Source organism: Chrysemys picta, chromosome 24 (genome assembly GCF_011386835.1).
Source record: "Chrysemys picta bellii isolate R12L10 chromosome 24, ASM1138683v2, whole genome shotgun sequence".
NCBI lineage: Eukaryota > Metazoa > Chordata > Testudines > Emydidae > Chrysemys > Chrysemys picta.
The window spans coordinates 17,984,316-18,000,463 of NC_088814.1; the positions used below are offsets into that span (position 1 = coordinate 17,984,316).

Here is a 16,148-nt window from a genome sequence, read left to right on the forward strand (position 1 = left end):
AACGACGCCGTACATCAATCGCTCACAAAAGGGAGGGATTTTAATGCCAGCTAGAGCCAAGTATGGTGCAGGCAGCTATGAAAGCTTCCCCGCCTCAGCTCTGCCAGCGTGCCTCAGCCCCAACCCACAGCCCCCCCTGACTCTTCCAGCCCTGCTCCCCCTCAGCTCTGCCAGCGTGCCTCAGCCCCAACCCACAGCCCCCCCCCTGACTCTTCCAGCCCCGCTCCCCCTCAGCTCTGCCAGCGTGCCTCAGCCCCAACCCACAGCCCCCCGGCTATTCCAGCCCCGCTCCCCCTCAGCTCTGCCAGCGTGCCTCAGCCCCAACCCACAGCCCCCCGGCTATTCCAGCCCTGCTCCACCTCAGCTCTGCCAGTGTGCCTCAGCCCCAACCCACAGCCCCCCCTGACTCTTCCAGCCCTGCTCCCCCTCAGCTCTGCCAGCGTGCCTCAGCCCCAACCCACAGCCCCCCGGCTATTCCAGCCCCGCTCCCCCTCAGCTCTGCCAGCCCGCCACAGCCCCAACCCACAGTCCCCCGGCTATTCCAGCCCTGCTCCCCCTCAGCTCTGCCAGCGTGCCTCAGCCCCAACCCACAGCCCCCTGACTCTTCCAGCCCTGCTCCCCCTCAGCTCTGCCAGCGTGCCTCAGCCCCAACCCACAGCCCCCCGGCTATTCCAGCCCCGCTCCCCCTCAGCTCTGCCAGCGTGCCTCAGCCCCAACCCACAGCCCCCCCTGACTCTTCCAGCCCTGCTCCCCCTCAGCTCTGCCAGCGTGCCTCAGCCCCAACCCACAGCCCCCCGGCTATTCCAGCCCTGCTCCCCCTCAGCTCTGCCAGCGTGCCTCAGCCCCAACCCACAGCCCCCCTGACTCTTCCAGCCCTGCTCCCCCTCAGCTCTGCCAGCGTGCCTCAGCCCCAACCCACAGCCCCCCGGCTATTCCAGCCCTGCTCCACCTCAGCTCTGCCAGCGTGCCTCAGCCCCAACCCACAGCCCCCCGGCTATTCCAGCCCCGCTCCCCCTCAGCTCTGCCAGCGTGCCTCAGCCCCAACCCACAGCCCCCCGGCTATTCCAGCCCTGCTCCCCCTCAGCTCTGCCAGCGTGCCTCAGCCCCAACCCACAGCCCCCCGGCTATTCCAGCCCCGCTCCCCCTCAGCTCTGCCAGCTCGCCACAGCCCCCCGGCTATTCCAGCCCTGCTCCCCCCTCAGCTCTGCCAGTGTGCCTCAGCCCCAACCCACAGCCCCGCCTGACTCTTCCAGCCCCGCTCCCCCTCAGCTCTGCCAGCTCGCCACAGCCCCCCGGCTATTCCAGCCCTGCTCCCCCTCAGCTCTGCCAGCGTGCCTCAGCCCCAACCCACAGCCCCCTGACTCTTCCAGCCCCGCTCCCCCTCAGCTCTGCCAGCTCGCCACAGCCCCCCGGCTATTCCAGCCCTGCTCCCCCTCAGCTCTGCCAGCTCGCCACAGCCCCCCGGCTATTCCAGCCCTGCTCCCCCTCAGCTCTGCCAGCGTGCCTCAGCCCCAAACCCACAGCCCCCCCTGACTCTTCCAGCCCTGCTCCCCCAGCTATTCTATTCTATCATCTAGAACTGGAAGGGACCTTGAAAGGTCATCAAGTCCAGTCCAGTCCCCTGCCTTCACTAGCAGGACCAAGTACTGATTTTGCCCCAGATCCCTAAATGGCCCCCTCAAGGATTGAATGCACAACCCTGGGTTTAGCAGGCCAATGCTCAAACCACTGAGCTATCCCTCCCCCCAATGCCAATGGGTTTAGCTCTGCCAATGCCCTTCAGCCCAACCTTCAGCCCCCTGCTATCCCAGCCCTGGGCACCCCCTGCAGAACTCTGCTGATCCCCTCAGTCCGAACCCATAGCCCCCTGCTATCCCAGCCCTGGGCACCCCCACACAACTCTGCTGGTGCCCCTCAATCTCGACCCCCAGCCCCTGCCCTTCCAGCGCTAGGGGGAGATGTGGTCAGGCTCTGAGCTCGCCCCACTGTGGGGAAGGGCGGTTTGAGGCCCAGCAGCGAGATGGTGGCTCCAATGCTAACATGCGCTCTGGGGGCGGTTTGCACTTGGGCAGTGAGAAGACGAAGGAGGCCCTGCTGGAGCTGAAGGCCGTGCTGGAGAACAACCCCAAAGTGGTGGCACACTACCCAGTGGAGGTGCGCTTTGCTCGGGGGGACGACATCTTGCTGAGTCCCTGTTTCCAGAGAGACAGCTGCTACATGAACATCATCATGTACAGGTAAAGCGGGGGCTGGGCCGGGAGGAATGGGGCTCTGGCTCTGGCAGGGCCGGGGGCTGCAGCACAAGCCAGAGTTAACCTGCACATTGGAAGCTGGTGTTACCAGACGTCGACGGCTCGGCCGATCCAGATCTCACTGCTCGTGCTCCGCTCGGAGTTGGTGGGCGGCGACCCCAGAGTTCTCTTCCCCTGCTGCACGGGGGCAGAAAAACTGTCCAGTGTCTTGAGAGTCCTGACTTATGTTCCCAGCTATGGGACCTTGGGCCAGTCAAGTCCCTGCCCCGTGCCTCAGTTTCCCCACATGTCACATGGGGATTACAATACGGGCTGGTTCATGGGGATTTTAAGGGCTGAGTTGATTATTTATTCCCAGCTGGTTGGTTTGATCATGAACATGAGATTAAAAGAGCTGTCGGGTCCTGTCCCACTGGGAATTCTTATTGTTACTTGTTGTTAATTGTTCGTATTGTGGGGATGTCTAGGGGCCCCGTCATGGACCAGGACCCCGTTGTGCTGGACAAACACAGACCCCAAAATGTTCCTCAGCCTGTTCCCCAGGGCCCTGTCCGGTCTGATGTTAAATGTCCCAAGCGATGGGTCTCCAACCCTTTCCCGGGGGACACTGCACAGCAGAGATCCACCATCTCCCTCCCGAGAAGCTTTTCCTGACATTCACCCCAGGTGCCCGGGGCTCAGTTTTAACCCAGGCTTAGGAGACAGAGCGCGTCTAGTCGGAGCTGGAGCAGAGTCTACCGCAGGCCCTACCCAGCTGGGATTAGTCCTTGAGCTCACGTGGCAGCGGCTGCTGCTTCTAGCGCCGACAGTGCCGGGGTCACACCCCACTGCTGGCCCGAGTAGGGCTGGCTGCAGAACTCAAACTCCAGTCGGTCCCATGAGCATCCCCCAGTGGGGAAATCCATAACCTCTGTGAAGGCGAGGGTAGCTCTGTCTCCCCCAGTGACCAGTCCATGTCAGAGGTGAATGAGTTTGTGTCATGTGCCCCCTTTGTGGTCTTAATGCCAAAGAAACCCCCTGGGAAGGGGGACGGAGGCAGCTGCTAGCCACTGACTCTGCCCTGTGCCCTCAGGCCCTACGGGAAGGACGTGCCCCGGCTGGACTATTGGCTGGCCTACGAGAGCGTCATGAAGAAGGCTGGGGGGCGACCGCACTGGGCAAAGGTACCGCTGCAGCCTGGCCCGTGGGCTCAGGGAGGAATCAGAGCGCAGGTCTCTGAGCCCAGCCCTTGCTCTTTAACCCTGTGAACTAGACACTGGGACTCACACTCCAGGTTCTGAGGGTAACAGGGAGGGTGGCTGCGGGGGTGGGAGGGTGGAGTAGGGCCGGCCTAGATGCTCGCTGAGGCAGAGTCCTGATCCGGCTCATCTGGGAACCTTCTGGCCTGGCCTCTCTGCCATGCCCTATCTCCACTGCTGCGGGTTCCCAGCCCCCTCACTCACTCTGAGGAGCACAGGAGGCCATATACAGGACAGTGGGGCTAGGGGCCGGGCAGGGGTGGGGTGGCATGAATCAGTCATTGTCCCTCTGGGGGCAGGGAAAGGCCTCATTAGATTCAAGGAGGGTCGGTAGGTGAGGATCGTCCTAGGGCAATGGGGCCGAGGAGAGATGGGGGAAGGGGTGGTATGGCTCAGCTTTCAGTCTAGACCCGTGAGGGCAAACGTGGCCTTTAGAACCTCATGGATGAGCAAAGTGGTCCCTTCAGACATAGAGGGTCTGTCTACACTGCACACGGAGCCCGGGCTCTGGTTCAGGTTTAAGACCAAGTCCCTCTTCCGTCCACACACCAAGCACTCAGAGCCTGGGCCCTAGGACCCTGCTAGGGGGTGGGTCAGAGCCCAGGTCCTGCTGTGAGTCGGGTCCAACCCCTGCCATTGTGCAGTGGGGACCCAGGACTAGCTGTGGACCGGAGTCAGAAGGTCTATGTTGTGCAGCGTGGACACATTAGCACGACTGGAAGACCCAGACCCAGCAATTGTAAGCCCGGGTTTACCATGCAGTGTGGATTCTCAGGGCTGAGTTTGGAAATGAGCCGCAGACCTGGGTTTACAAAACGGGAGATGTCCCTAAAAGTGTCTGAGGCAGGGGGGTTTCAGGGCACGTTTCACCCAAAGCCCCCGGAAGTCAATGGAGGTGAGACAGCCCATGCTCCTTGGCCCTGCCCAGCGGGGGGTGGGTGTTCTCCTGCCTCGGGCTGGCAGTGGGGAGCGCGGCCCGGCTCAGTGCTCGCTCTGCGCACACAGGTCAGAAGAAGCAGACGGATGAGCACCTGGCACTGGCAGTGCTGCGCCACTGGGAGGAGATCCCCCGCGTGGGCTGCAAACTCGTCCCGGAGCACGTGGAGACGCGGCCGCTGCTGAATCCCGACAAGCCTGGCATCGAACAGGTACTGCCCGCCCGCCTGGCATCGGGGTCACCGGCTCGGTGCTGCGGGGGATGGCGAGGTGACCGCAGCACCCCCGTCTGACCCTCGGGAACGCCAGCTCTGCTGAGCCTCATGGGTTCCCACGTGCAAGGCAGATCCAAGGCCATATGGACCGGCCCCATCCCATCCCCCCAGGTGGAGAATCCTGCAGGGGAAGCCCCTTCCCACAAAAAATCACCCCTGGGGAGCAATAATAGCAATGATCTCTGCCTCCCAGGCCCCAGCCCTGTCTGATTAGGTCCCTTCCCCCTTTCCATACCTCCCCAAGCCCCCGGTCCCTTGGGCTCCCCAAGCCCACAGCTGTAGGTCTGTGGCTGCCTTTGTCATGCCTGGACCCTGTTCTCTACCCTCATGCGCTTGTTTCCCCTCCAGCTCCACCCTGCATCCCCGCTCCATGGCCACACCTCTCCCCACACTTCCCACCGCACCCACGTCCCCTCGGTACCCCGTCTATTGCCTCTCATCTACTCCCCGGGCAGGCGACACTCTGTGGGGGGGCTGGGGGTGCAGCTGAGCCCCCGAGCTGGCAACGTTCTCTGCCAACACGGCCTGCCACGGCCTTGTCGCCGTGCGACTGTCACCTTCAGGCTGGTGCTGCCAGGCGGGAGGGGAAGGACCCCAGGAAAGGGAGGGGAGGACACAGCAGGGGGTGCTAACTCGGTCTCCCCAACGTTGCAGGGCCGGCTGGAGATGTGGGTGGACATGTTCCCCATGGATATGCCGGCACCTGGCCCTGCCATCGACATCTCTCCCAGGAAGCCGAAGAGGTAACGAACCGAGTGGTCGCCTGGGACCAGCCCACACCCCACATCGGTCGCCCCTCATGCTGCCCCTAACGGGAGGTTTCCGGGCCTGCCTTAGCACTCCTAAGCAGCCTTCTGGTTTGGGCTGAGATCTGTAGGAAACCCTCGGCTGGATGGAGCCCTCCCCTGCCCCGCGAGGAGCGATCCCTCCAGCCCATGCTCCTGGCCCCTTGATTTGGGCGGTGGCTGGGAGTCGGGGTGTGACGTCCTCCGTCTCCTGCTCCTGCCGGCTGCCCACAGGGAGGCAGCGCACAGGGCCCCAACCAGGCACCGAGGCGGAGTTAGCGCCTGCAGGGCCTTGAGCTTCCGTGGCCGCAGAGATAAGGGCCTGATCTGAAGCCCAGTGAAATCAATGAGGCGCCTTCCACTGGCACTGGGCCGGGTCTACCGGGGCGCAGGAGAGCTCAGGACCAGGGCGTGATCCGGCCGTGGGAGGGGACAGAGAGGCTGGGCAGGGAGGGCGATGGAGGAGCCGGCGCTCAGCAGCACGCCGGGAACCGGTGCTGGGCCCTTCTCGCCGTGGCCGGGGCAGGGAAGGTGTTCAACAGCTTCCAGCACCAAAGCGCCTTCTGCCCGCCCGATGCCGGGGCCCTGCCGTCTGTTCCCGATCGCGACTAGTGGCCAGGCCCAGACCGGAGTGATGGGAAACACCCGGCAAAGCCCCCGCCCTCTCTGTGCACGCATGTGGGGGTGAATGTGCCCGGCCTGCACGTGAGCCAGAGATTGCGGCTCGAGCCAGGCCAGCGTTTTAACAACCCCGCGAGCCCCCGTCCATCAGCGACGAGGCTGCAGCCCCGGGGGCGTCGCAGCCCAGGGCGTGATGCGTATTATCATCAGCTGGGGTGGGTCAGCATCCCTGGCAGGGAACCATGGCAAGGAGCCACCCCAGGTCACACCTGCTGGAGCCCTAAACTATTCGTTATGAATCTGTTACTCAGCAGCGTGCTGGGGCCTCGGCTGGGCCCTGCCCGAATGCGCCTACAGGAGAGGGGGCTCCCTAGGTAGGAAACCCACAGCCCAACCTAGGGGACATGGGCGCTGGCTCCTCCCAGCTCCCCGGACCCCAGCTGGGCCCGGGGCAGGGCAGTGCTGGAACATCTGGGCTGCCGGGACGCTGGTTTGAGAAGGGAGGGGAAATTCTGCTCCCATTGGCCCCGGGGCAGCCCCAGGGACTTCACCTGAATTCTGCACCGGTGAATTTTGTGGGCCCAGGTGCCAGCAGCTATTGCAGCAACCGGCTGCCCTGCTCCAGCCCCCGAGCTGGGAGCAAGCTGACCAAGGCCAGGAGCGGGCTGCCTGCCCAGGTCCCCCGGCCGGCGGGACGTCAGATTAGCTGATCCTAACGGCTCCTTCTGGTCTGAAACAGCTGAGGGGCCCAGGACTGGGCTGCCACGAAGCTCACGGCTGAGCCCTCCTCTTGGGCCAGCACCGTGGCTCCCCCCAGGAGAGGGGTTCTGTCCCGGGGAGCCGATCCCAGCGCCCCACCGGCTCTGTGCCGTTCTGCCCCGGCTTTCCCCGTGGGCCTCGCCTCACCTCCTTGTCTCCCTTCCAGACATGAGCTTCGAGTGATAGTGTGGAACACGGATGAGGTAATCCTGGAGGACGATGATTTCTTCACTGGGGAGAAATCCAGTGACATTTTTGTCAGAGGGTAGGTACAGCGCGGCGCCGGCGCCTCGCTCCGGGATCCCGCTGGCGCTTGGTGTGGGGGCCGTGGGGCTGAATAACAGACATTCTGCTTCTTCGTTTTGCCTCTGTGTGTGTCTCCCCCCCCCCCCGACCCCCTTTGCCGTGTCTGCTCCACGCCCGGTGTGGCTGTCCCTGTGTTCCCGCCCCGCCGGCCGCCGAGCTGTGAGCTGCAGGTGGTGATCTGCAACACCGACGAGGTGCTGCTGGAGGATGATGCGTTCGTGAGAGGAGAGAAGATGTCTGACATCTATGTCAGGGGGTAACGGACGAGGCTCCCCCCTCCCCTGCGGGCCGTGCAGAGGGACACACGTGCCCGCTCAACCTGTCCCGAGTGTCGCTGGCATTCCTCGCTGCCCCTAGGAGCACCCCACCCAAACCCAGAGCGTGGGGATCTGGCAGGGATCAGCCTGGCCCGTGGCGTGCACGTGGAGCTCAGGCTATGGGGCTGTTTAATTGGGGTATAGCTGATCCACCAGGCTCTGGGACCCCCCGAGTGGGCAGCATGTGTCACCGCAGATCAGGACAGTGCAAGCTTAGAATTGCCTTGGGATGGGGCTTCCCAGGGCGTTCTCCATCATTCCCCATCGCACTCACACAGGCCCGGGGGCGAGGGGTTGCTGCTGCTTCAAGCCAGGCAAATAGTTAGTGTGTAGATTTCTTTTCCCATCTTTGAATGGGGAATGCCCCTCACCCCGGCCACCGCTCTGCATGGACCCCTCCCCGCTGAGCCCTCTGCACAGGGCTGGGCTTTCACGCCACTAGTCTGCAGGGAGGGGTCCCCGGGATAATGGGGACACGTGGCATTGGGCAGGGGCGTGGGGGCTGGGTACAGATTTTGCAAGGGCTGCTGATGGGTGCAGGGAAGAAGGGGCCGGTTGGGTCGCTGAGAAAGTTTTGGGGGTCGTGGTGGCTAATCAGCTGAGATGCTGAGGCCAAAGCCCTAACGCACTCCCGGGCTGCATAACTGGGGACTCTGGAGTAGGAGCCGAGAGGTTATTTTGTGTCTGTGTTTGGCACCGGTGGAACCACTGCTGGAATCCTGGGTCCGGTGCTGGTGGATTCGCTGGTCAAGGAGGATGTTGATACATTGGAGAGGGGCAGAGAAGAGCCACGGGAATGATTAAAGGATTAGAGAACCTGCCTGATCGTAACAGACTCAAGGAGCTCGATCTCTTTAGCTTAACCAAGCGAAGGTTACGGGGTGACGTGAGCCCAGCCGCTACCCGGGAGCACAGATTTAATCGTGGGCGCTTCAGTCCAGCCGAGAAAGGGCTAACAGGAGCCCATGGCTGCAAGCTACAACTAGGCAAAGTCAGACAGGAACTCAGGCGTCGGTTTTAGTCATGAGGGTAATTACCCATGGGAACAATTGCCCGAGGCGCGTGGTGGATTCTCCAGCGCTGGCGATTTTTAAGTCACGGTTGGATGTTTCTAAAGGAGCCGCTGCAGTTAGCCAGGAGGTCAAATGAGATGATCACACTGGGCCCCTGGGCCCTATGACTCTGCAAACCCGCCCTGCCCACAGCGCCCTGGTGCCCCTCTGCGCCAAGCAGGCAGACCACACACACACACACACTTCCTCAATCCCATCCCCCTCCTCCTCGTCATGTCCCATTGGATCACCCAGGTTCTCCCATCCCTCCTGGGTGTGTGGACCCTGCTGGCCCTTCCAGAGAGGCATTGGGGCCCTGCCCTTATTGGTCGCCTGGTGAGCTCCACGCCATCTGCCCCATTAGTCGAGTCCCCCAGCCCACTGCTGCGGTCGTTGCTCCCCTGTTTTGCGTGTGTCTCTCTGGGCTGCATGCTGCAGCTGAGGGTCTGTCTCGGCACGGGGGAGGGGAGGGACGTGTCTGGTTGTCCCGTTGCTCCCCGTGACCAGCCCCGTCCCCCTGCCCGACTGTCTGGTCCCTGCAGGTGGCTGAAGGGCCAGCAAGAGGACAAGCAGGACACGGACGTGCACTACCACTCGCTCACGGGTGAGGGCAACTTCAACTGGCGCTACGTCTTCCCCTTCGACTACCTGATGGCGGAGGAGGAGATCGTCATCTCCACGTAGAGTCCATGTTCTCCTGGGACGAGACCGAGTACAAGATCCCGGCTCGCCTCACCCTGCAAGTCTGGGACGCCGACCACTTCTCTGCTGACGACTTCCTTGGTGCGTAGGTGAAGGGGGCAAAGGGGTGACGCACTGCCAAGCCTGGACACGAGGCTGTGGTGGGGCAGGGAGAGCCACCCAGCCGTGCAGCACCAGGTTGGCATCTGGGGATCCACTCTGGGTGCTGTCCACGGCCGGGGAGGCAAGGCTGGCGGGAGAGGGCGAGAGGATAGAGAGAAGGGGGGGCGGCCCCAGGTGAGAACCTGGTGGTCAGGGAGGGAGAAGAAGCCACCAGAGGAGATGCTGATCTATCAAGGCAGGGGAGACCCCCAGGAGCTCAGAGAGGAGTGAGAGCAGGGGATGAGAGGTCCAAGGGACCGGCTGGCTCAAGCTCCTCTGGCACTTTCCATGAGGCTCAGGGTGTTGGCCCTGGAGCGGCAGCTCCGTGCACCCGGCGGCAGTGCCAGCGCGCTGGGACGGCTGCTGTTGTTTCTCCCTGGCAGGGGCGATCGAGCTGGACCTGAACCGCTTCCCACGCGGCGCCAAGCCAACGAAGCAGTGCAGCATGGACATGGTGACCAACGAGGGCGACCTGCCCCTGGTCTCCATCTTCAAGCAGAAGAGGGTGAAGGGCTGGTGGCCCTTCGTGGCCCAGAATGAGAACGACGAGCTGGAGCTCACGGTGAGGATGCCGGGGAGAGGGGCACTGCTGAATGCAGCACCGCAGTGTGGGCCCGGCCTCAGTCACCACCAGGAAGGGCACTGGCAGAGCTGGGCGTGGGGGGCCCAGGACCAGGCCAGCAGGGGGGCTGCAGGACAGAAGTGATGGGTGACTCATTCCCATCAGAGGTTGGGCTCCACAGGGCTGGAGACTTTGGGCTCCTTCTCTGACCATGCGGCTCTCGGGGCTGGGTGCTCTGCCCAGCCGGGTGGCAGGTGCAGGCGGAGCAGCCGCTCAGACGCTGCTGGTCCCATCTGTAGCCAGGAAGCGCAGAGCCAGGTGGAGCTGAGTGAGATCGGAGAGAACCAGAGGGAGCCCGACCCGCACTGCCTGGCCCTGGGCACACCCCTGGCTCCGTTCTCTGGCGCTGGTAGATCCTGGGAGCGGTGAGACCGTTCCTCAGGGTGGGGGGGTTACGGTCACCCCCGCCAGCTCAGGTGATGTGCGCTGGGAGGATTCGGCAGCTTTCCAGCCATAGGCCCCAGGACGCCATCCCAGGCTGCGGGATGATCCCCCGCCCTGGGGCAGTTCTCAGCCAGGGCAGTCCCGGGCCCCAGAGCAACTCTCTGCTCCCCACAGGGCAAGGTGGAGGCCGAGCTGCACCTGCTGACAGCGGAGGAGGCGGAGAAATCCCCGCGGGGCTGGCCCGCAACGAGCCCGACCCGCTGGAGAAACCCAAGTGAGTGACGGGGCGGCGAGGGGACCGACAAACGTCACGCCTGAGCCTGCGGGGGCCTGGGGGGAGGCTGAGGATGTGGGGTAGGCAGTAGGGATGAAGGCTGGGTAGAGGGGGGGGGTTAGGTGCGTGAACCTGTTGCTACAGGGCAGGGAGGGGGCTGGGCAGCTGGTGGGGGCACCCCATGATACTGGCTGTTTTCCCCCCCCATACACGTCCAGTTCTCTGTGTCTGTATCAACCTTTCTTTCCTGCCTTTCTTCACCTCCTCCCCGTCACTCCGGCCGCCCCCCTGCACCCCCCAGCCGCCCCGACACTAGCTTCACCTGGTTCCTGAACCCCCTGAAGTCCATCCGTTACTTCATCTGGCACACGTACCGCTGGTTCCTCCTGAAACTCCTCCTCCTCCTCCTTGTGCTCCTCCTGGTCGGCCTCTTCCTCTACTCCATGCCGGGCTACCTGGTCAAGAAGCTGCTGGGAGCGTGAGGCCGCCCGGGCCTGGGGCCACGCACCCGCTCGCCAGGCTGGAGCGGCGCCGGGACTGGGTTTGGAGGAACGGCCTGCAGCTTCTCCTTGTTTGCGTTTTCTTCTTGGCGGCTCCCTGTGGTGTGTTTCTCTCCTGAGGCCGGAGGGAAGGAAGAGTTGGGCCTGGGGCGCCGGGCTCCCGTAGTGCTTTCCGTGGGTGAATGCAGCTGACCAGGTGGGCGAATACAGGGCGTCCGAGCTGGCTCTAAGATTACACCCCCCACAGCTAAGAGCCTCTTAGCCGTGCCCCGGTTCTGGCTTCCAGAGCCCCAGGAGGCCAGTCGCCCACGCTCACGGCCGGCCTGGCAGGGAGGGGGAACGCGCGGCTCTGGTTTGTTCCACACCCTCCTTCCTCCACGGCCAGCGCCACCCTGGGGAGCAGGTGCCAGGGAGAACGGGGGCGTTGCACACCGAGAGGTCACCTCAGAGGAGTCTGAGGAGAGGAGCCATGGGGCTCTCCAGAAAAGCAGCCCCCTCTGCTTGAGTCTCCCGCCCCACGGGCCTACGCTGGCTCGGAGGCTGCCCATGACCAAGGCACTGGCTCTCCTGCCCCCAGGCGGGGGGCGACAGTCACCCCGGAGGCTGTGGAGAAAGCAGCAGCCCAGCAGAGCCGGGGAAACATGCCCAGGCTGTGAGGAGAGGCAGTTCTCCAGGCTACCCGCCGTCATTGTGTGGGGTGGGCCGAGACCCAGCCTGGGCCCGTTTTCCAGCCCCGCCAGCACCTCAGCTGCTCTATTTAGGCCGGTGCATGGCTTGCGCGGGAATCCCTTTGGTGCTGGCTGGAGGGGGGGGGAGAGGAGCCCTGCACAATGGTGCGGGTGGGTCTGACCCCCCGCCCCACCCGATCATTGCAGCAGCTCCATGTTTACATGGCGGGGGATCAGTGAGCAGCACATGACCCTGCCCTGAACCGTGGCCCCTGCAGCAGGCATCGGGAACGGTTTCGGAGCAGGGCCCTGGGCAGGCCCTGCCCCGGCTGGACTGGAGCAGCCTACGGCCTGGGCACCAGTAACCCGTCCGGGCGCCGTAGCCACCTCGCTCAGGGGCGTGGGGAAAACGCCAGCCCAGACGGACGTTTGTGCCAAGCTAACCCCCCTGGAGCCAGCCCTAGGGTGAGAGACGGAGGCTGCCACCCAGGGCAGTGGGTTACCTGTGGGGACCGGAGACCTCCTGTCAGCGTAGGGAGAGTCTGTGCTGAAGCGTCACAGCCGTCAGGGTGAATCCAAAGTGCCCCCCAGCCCCCAGCCGCCTCAGATCGCAGAGAGCCAGACGGCTGTTTAGCCAGGAATTCACAAGTCACGGGGCTCACGCAGTTAATGGCCAAACTAGGCCCATGTGCCTGGGCCCCAGGCTGAGACCTGCACGTCCCCCCACCCCACTTTGTACCAGTGTAACTGTAGCATATGGGGGGGACGCCCCCGGCGGGGACACAGCTTTATACATGAAGGTGCCTCGCAGCGGTAGAGGTTAGGCCCAGCGATACCAGTCGGCTCGAACGACCTGCACCCCCCGGGTAGGCAGCGGGGGTGAAGGGGTGTACCAGTCTCACTTGAGCAGCCCCCATTAACCAGCACAGCGCCGGGTGGCTTAGCAAAGCGGGCAGGCCCGGGCTTTGGGAAGAGAAGCCGCCAGCAGGTCTTTGGTTAAAGGGCGGGGCGAGTTTAGCACTTACACCCAGCCAGGGCTCTGCTGCTGCCCTGGCGCGTGAGCTTGGACCGGTCACAAACACTCAGTGCCTCAGTTTCCCCAGCATAGACCCACCCACACACACTGCCCTGCCCTCCAGCCATTGCTGTAGGTGGCCCTTTCAGCTCGTGTGGGGGAAGGGGCCCCCGCGGGACTGAGCCGTGTCAGTTAGTGAAGCAGGGATGTGCTCCCCGCAGCCGTGCAATGCACGTGCGTCGTGTCCTGCCTGCAGAGCTGGGCCTCGCTTTGCACAACACATGCCCAGGCCATGCCGGGCACCATGTGTGTCTCCAGGTTGCGGCTGTTACTTCATGCGGGGGGGTGAGGGGTGCTGTCTGCACACTGTTCCGACGTGCCCTTTGGACTCCACTGCACGGCCACCACTCAGGCTAATGGTCTCTAATTAACCCGCCCCCAGAACATGGCCACCTCCCAGCCCCACTGAGGGAGACCAGGGCTGACCCCAGGGTGGGCGGGAGGGGGGAGGCTCACGGTGCATGGGGGGTAGGGCTGATCAAGAGGCGGAGCAGTGTGTCTCCTCAGCAGTCACACGCCCGCAGCCCGGCTGTTTTAAAGGGGGGTTTATTCCAGTCGCTGCCCTCCAGGGAATGTCCCTGATCCAGCACCGAGGGCTCGTGGGTAGGGACGTACGGCAACGGCCTCCCGCTGCCTGCCGGGGCTCCCGGCCCCCTGCCGGTCACGGCGGCGTCAACTCGATCACGTGGGTGGGTGGAATCAGCAGCTCCTCGTTCACCTGCGCAGGACAAGCCGAGGCCACAGTGAGGGTGAGGAGGCTCTCGGGGGACACACCACACCCACTGGCTTGGAAGAGTCCCCGGGGCCCTCACTCTGGGCGGGGACGAGGTGCCACTACTCTCTGCCTGCTGGCGTTATACTCCGGATCCCAGCCGCGGGAGGGAGAAGAGCTGCTCTATTCCCCTGCCGGGTCCAGGCGGACTCTAGTACTGGGGCTCCCCGTTCCCATGGGAGGTGACTGCCGCTCAGCAGGGCTCAGGGACAGTGAGCGCCCCCTGCTCATCCCCACCTGTCCTCTCCGTGTACAGCGAGTGCTGCGTCTGGGAAGGCGCCGGATTCCCAGCCCTGAATACTCACGTCGTAGAACAATAAGGCACGTACTGCATGTGCCCCCCGTCCCCCAACCTGGCACCTTCACTAACCCTGCACGCCGGGGACCTAGGACCCTTTGCCCATCTCAATCCAAACACTGCGGGGTTGGTTTCTCTCTCCTGCTCTGCTCATCTGTCCCAACGGCATCCTCTCTCTGCACACACATGATCAATTCACCCCCTGGAGAGGTGTCTGCTGGGCCCACCCCACTACGCAACCCTCTGCTGGCCTTCAGAGCCCCTCCTGGCCCTCTGCCCATCCCCCTGGCATCTCTCCACCCCTCCACTTGCCCACCTTGGCTGGCAGAGGATGCACGGGTAGGCCCTGGCTGCAGCCCCAAGGACCAGCCTGTTCCACCTCCCACCGCTCAGAAACCACCTCTTCTGCTTGCCTGCAGCCCGCGAGGTGTCAGCCGGGCCGGCTATACGCTGCATCACCTCCCCTCACCCTTGCTCACTGCCACAGGGCCATGGGGGAAGCTGCCATGCAGGGCCTCTGGCACCCTTAGCAATGAGCCCTCCCGTAGCACTCCAACGGCCAGTGAGGGAAGCTCCCAGAGCCCAGGCCCTTGTCCCAGCGAGGTACCAGCTCTCCCACTCACCTTGGAGGTGACGTACTGATGCAGCAGCATGTGCAGCTCCGTGTTCTGCTGCTGGAGCCCGTCAAGATCGGTGAGCAGCTTCGCCCACTGGCTCAGCACGGAGCTTCACAAAGAAGGGACATGGGTGAAACCTCCCGACGGCAAAGCCTCTTCCTCAGGGGCCTGGGGGCTTTTAATGCCCCCTTTGCATTTCACACGTACAGCTGTGGCCCCGCTTTTCTCAAGAGCAGGGGGTGAGCGGTGCCCCCGCCTGGCTAAACCAATTGTGTCGCCCACAAATTGCCCCTGGCGTTTCAGTTGGATCCTGTGTTCTTCCCAGCTCGCCCTCCATGGCTGAGTGTACCCCGGAGAACGCCACTGACATAGCACGGTCCCCACTGACTGCAGGGGGCCCAGGGACTGGGAAGCTCAGCTGTGGGGAGGGTTCTGTCTGCTCGAGCAACTGATGCTGTGAATGTCACTGGTGGAAAACCTCCATCAAAGGAGACAGCGCTGCAGAGTCACGCTCTGGTCATTTACAGAGCACTCCAAGATGGGAAAGAGACAGACATGAATCATCCACATACAGGAAACTGATCTTCTACTATCCCACCACCATGGGGCACCCTACCTCCAGCCACCGCCCAGCAAGGGGTCTTGGGCCAGGCACCAGCGCTTCCCCACTGGGAGCTGGACTCCACCGGAGTTAATGAATGGCCAGTGAACCCTTTGTACAGACAGTGTCTGCAGGTTCCCCCAAGCTGAGCCCACGTGAAGACAAGCCCCCCAGGTGTGCACTGGCAGTTTGGGGGGCAAGCAGCCCAGAGGACTGGTGTCTGCAGCACGTCTCTAACGACAAGCCCCGTCAGCACTGCCAGGCCTGGTGCCCTCACACCCGAGGGTGGGGTGGTTGGGGGCCCCTGGCTGGGGCACTTACTAGTATTTCTACAACGCCACCTCCAGCGCATCCCAAACCTTCAGCTTTGGCTCTGGGATGACGTGAGCCAGGGCCTCCCAATACTCAGAGTCCTTGGAGTTGTCCCGTTCCTCCATCACCTTCTTCACCTGTGGCCGCTTCTCCCTACGGGGGCAGAGAGAGGAGCCCTGGGCTCAGGGCACAGCTCTGCCCATCCTTTCAGTCACCCCGCCAGGTCTGAAAGGAGGGGCCATTGCTTGGGGCAGCGCCGGCATAAGCCTCACGGCTCCCTGCGGGCAGTGACTGGTTCCTCTCCTCCACAACTGTTCATTCACGTCTGCCTGCCCCACCACGTTCACCCCACCCGATCCAACCTGCTCCCCACCGCACAGCTCTCCCATGCCGAGTGAACCCCACTCGCTGTGGGGAACCCACCCTGCCCCACCTCTTGTCAACGTCACCTACAGAAACCAGTTGTGCCTGGGGGAGACGGCGGGGACCTTTCCACTGCTGAGCAGACCAGCCCAACCTCTATACCCCAGCACACCCGCCCAGTGCATTGGCAGCCAATCCCCAGCCTAGATGCCCCTCTTCCACTCTCCCCAGCCTCACTCCCGCGGTTCCCGGGCCCTTCCCCTCCTCCAGCTCACACG

General features: G+C 63.6%; 1 long non-coding RNA gene and 1 pseudogene across 1 annotated transcript; one reads left to right on the top strand and one right to left on the bottom strand.

Moving 5' to 3' along the window:
• The first annotated feature begins 4,312 nt into the window (after window positions 1-4,312).
• Window positions 4,313-11,146, top strand: LOC135977388 (otoferlin-like; annotated as a pseudogene).
• Window positions 11,147-12,182: 1,036 nt separating this feature from the next.
• On the bottom strand, window positions 12,183-15,678 carry LOC135977372 (uncharacterized). The gene is made up of 3 exons (XR_010594825.1): window positions 15,517-15,678; window positions 14,601-14,703; window positions 12,183-13,625 (listed from the first exon to the last, which is right to left on the bottom strand). It is a non-coding gene; the product is annotated as an uncharacterized LOC135977372 (long non-coding RNA).
• Window positions 15,679-16,148: the final 470 nt, after the last annotated feature.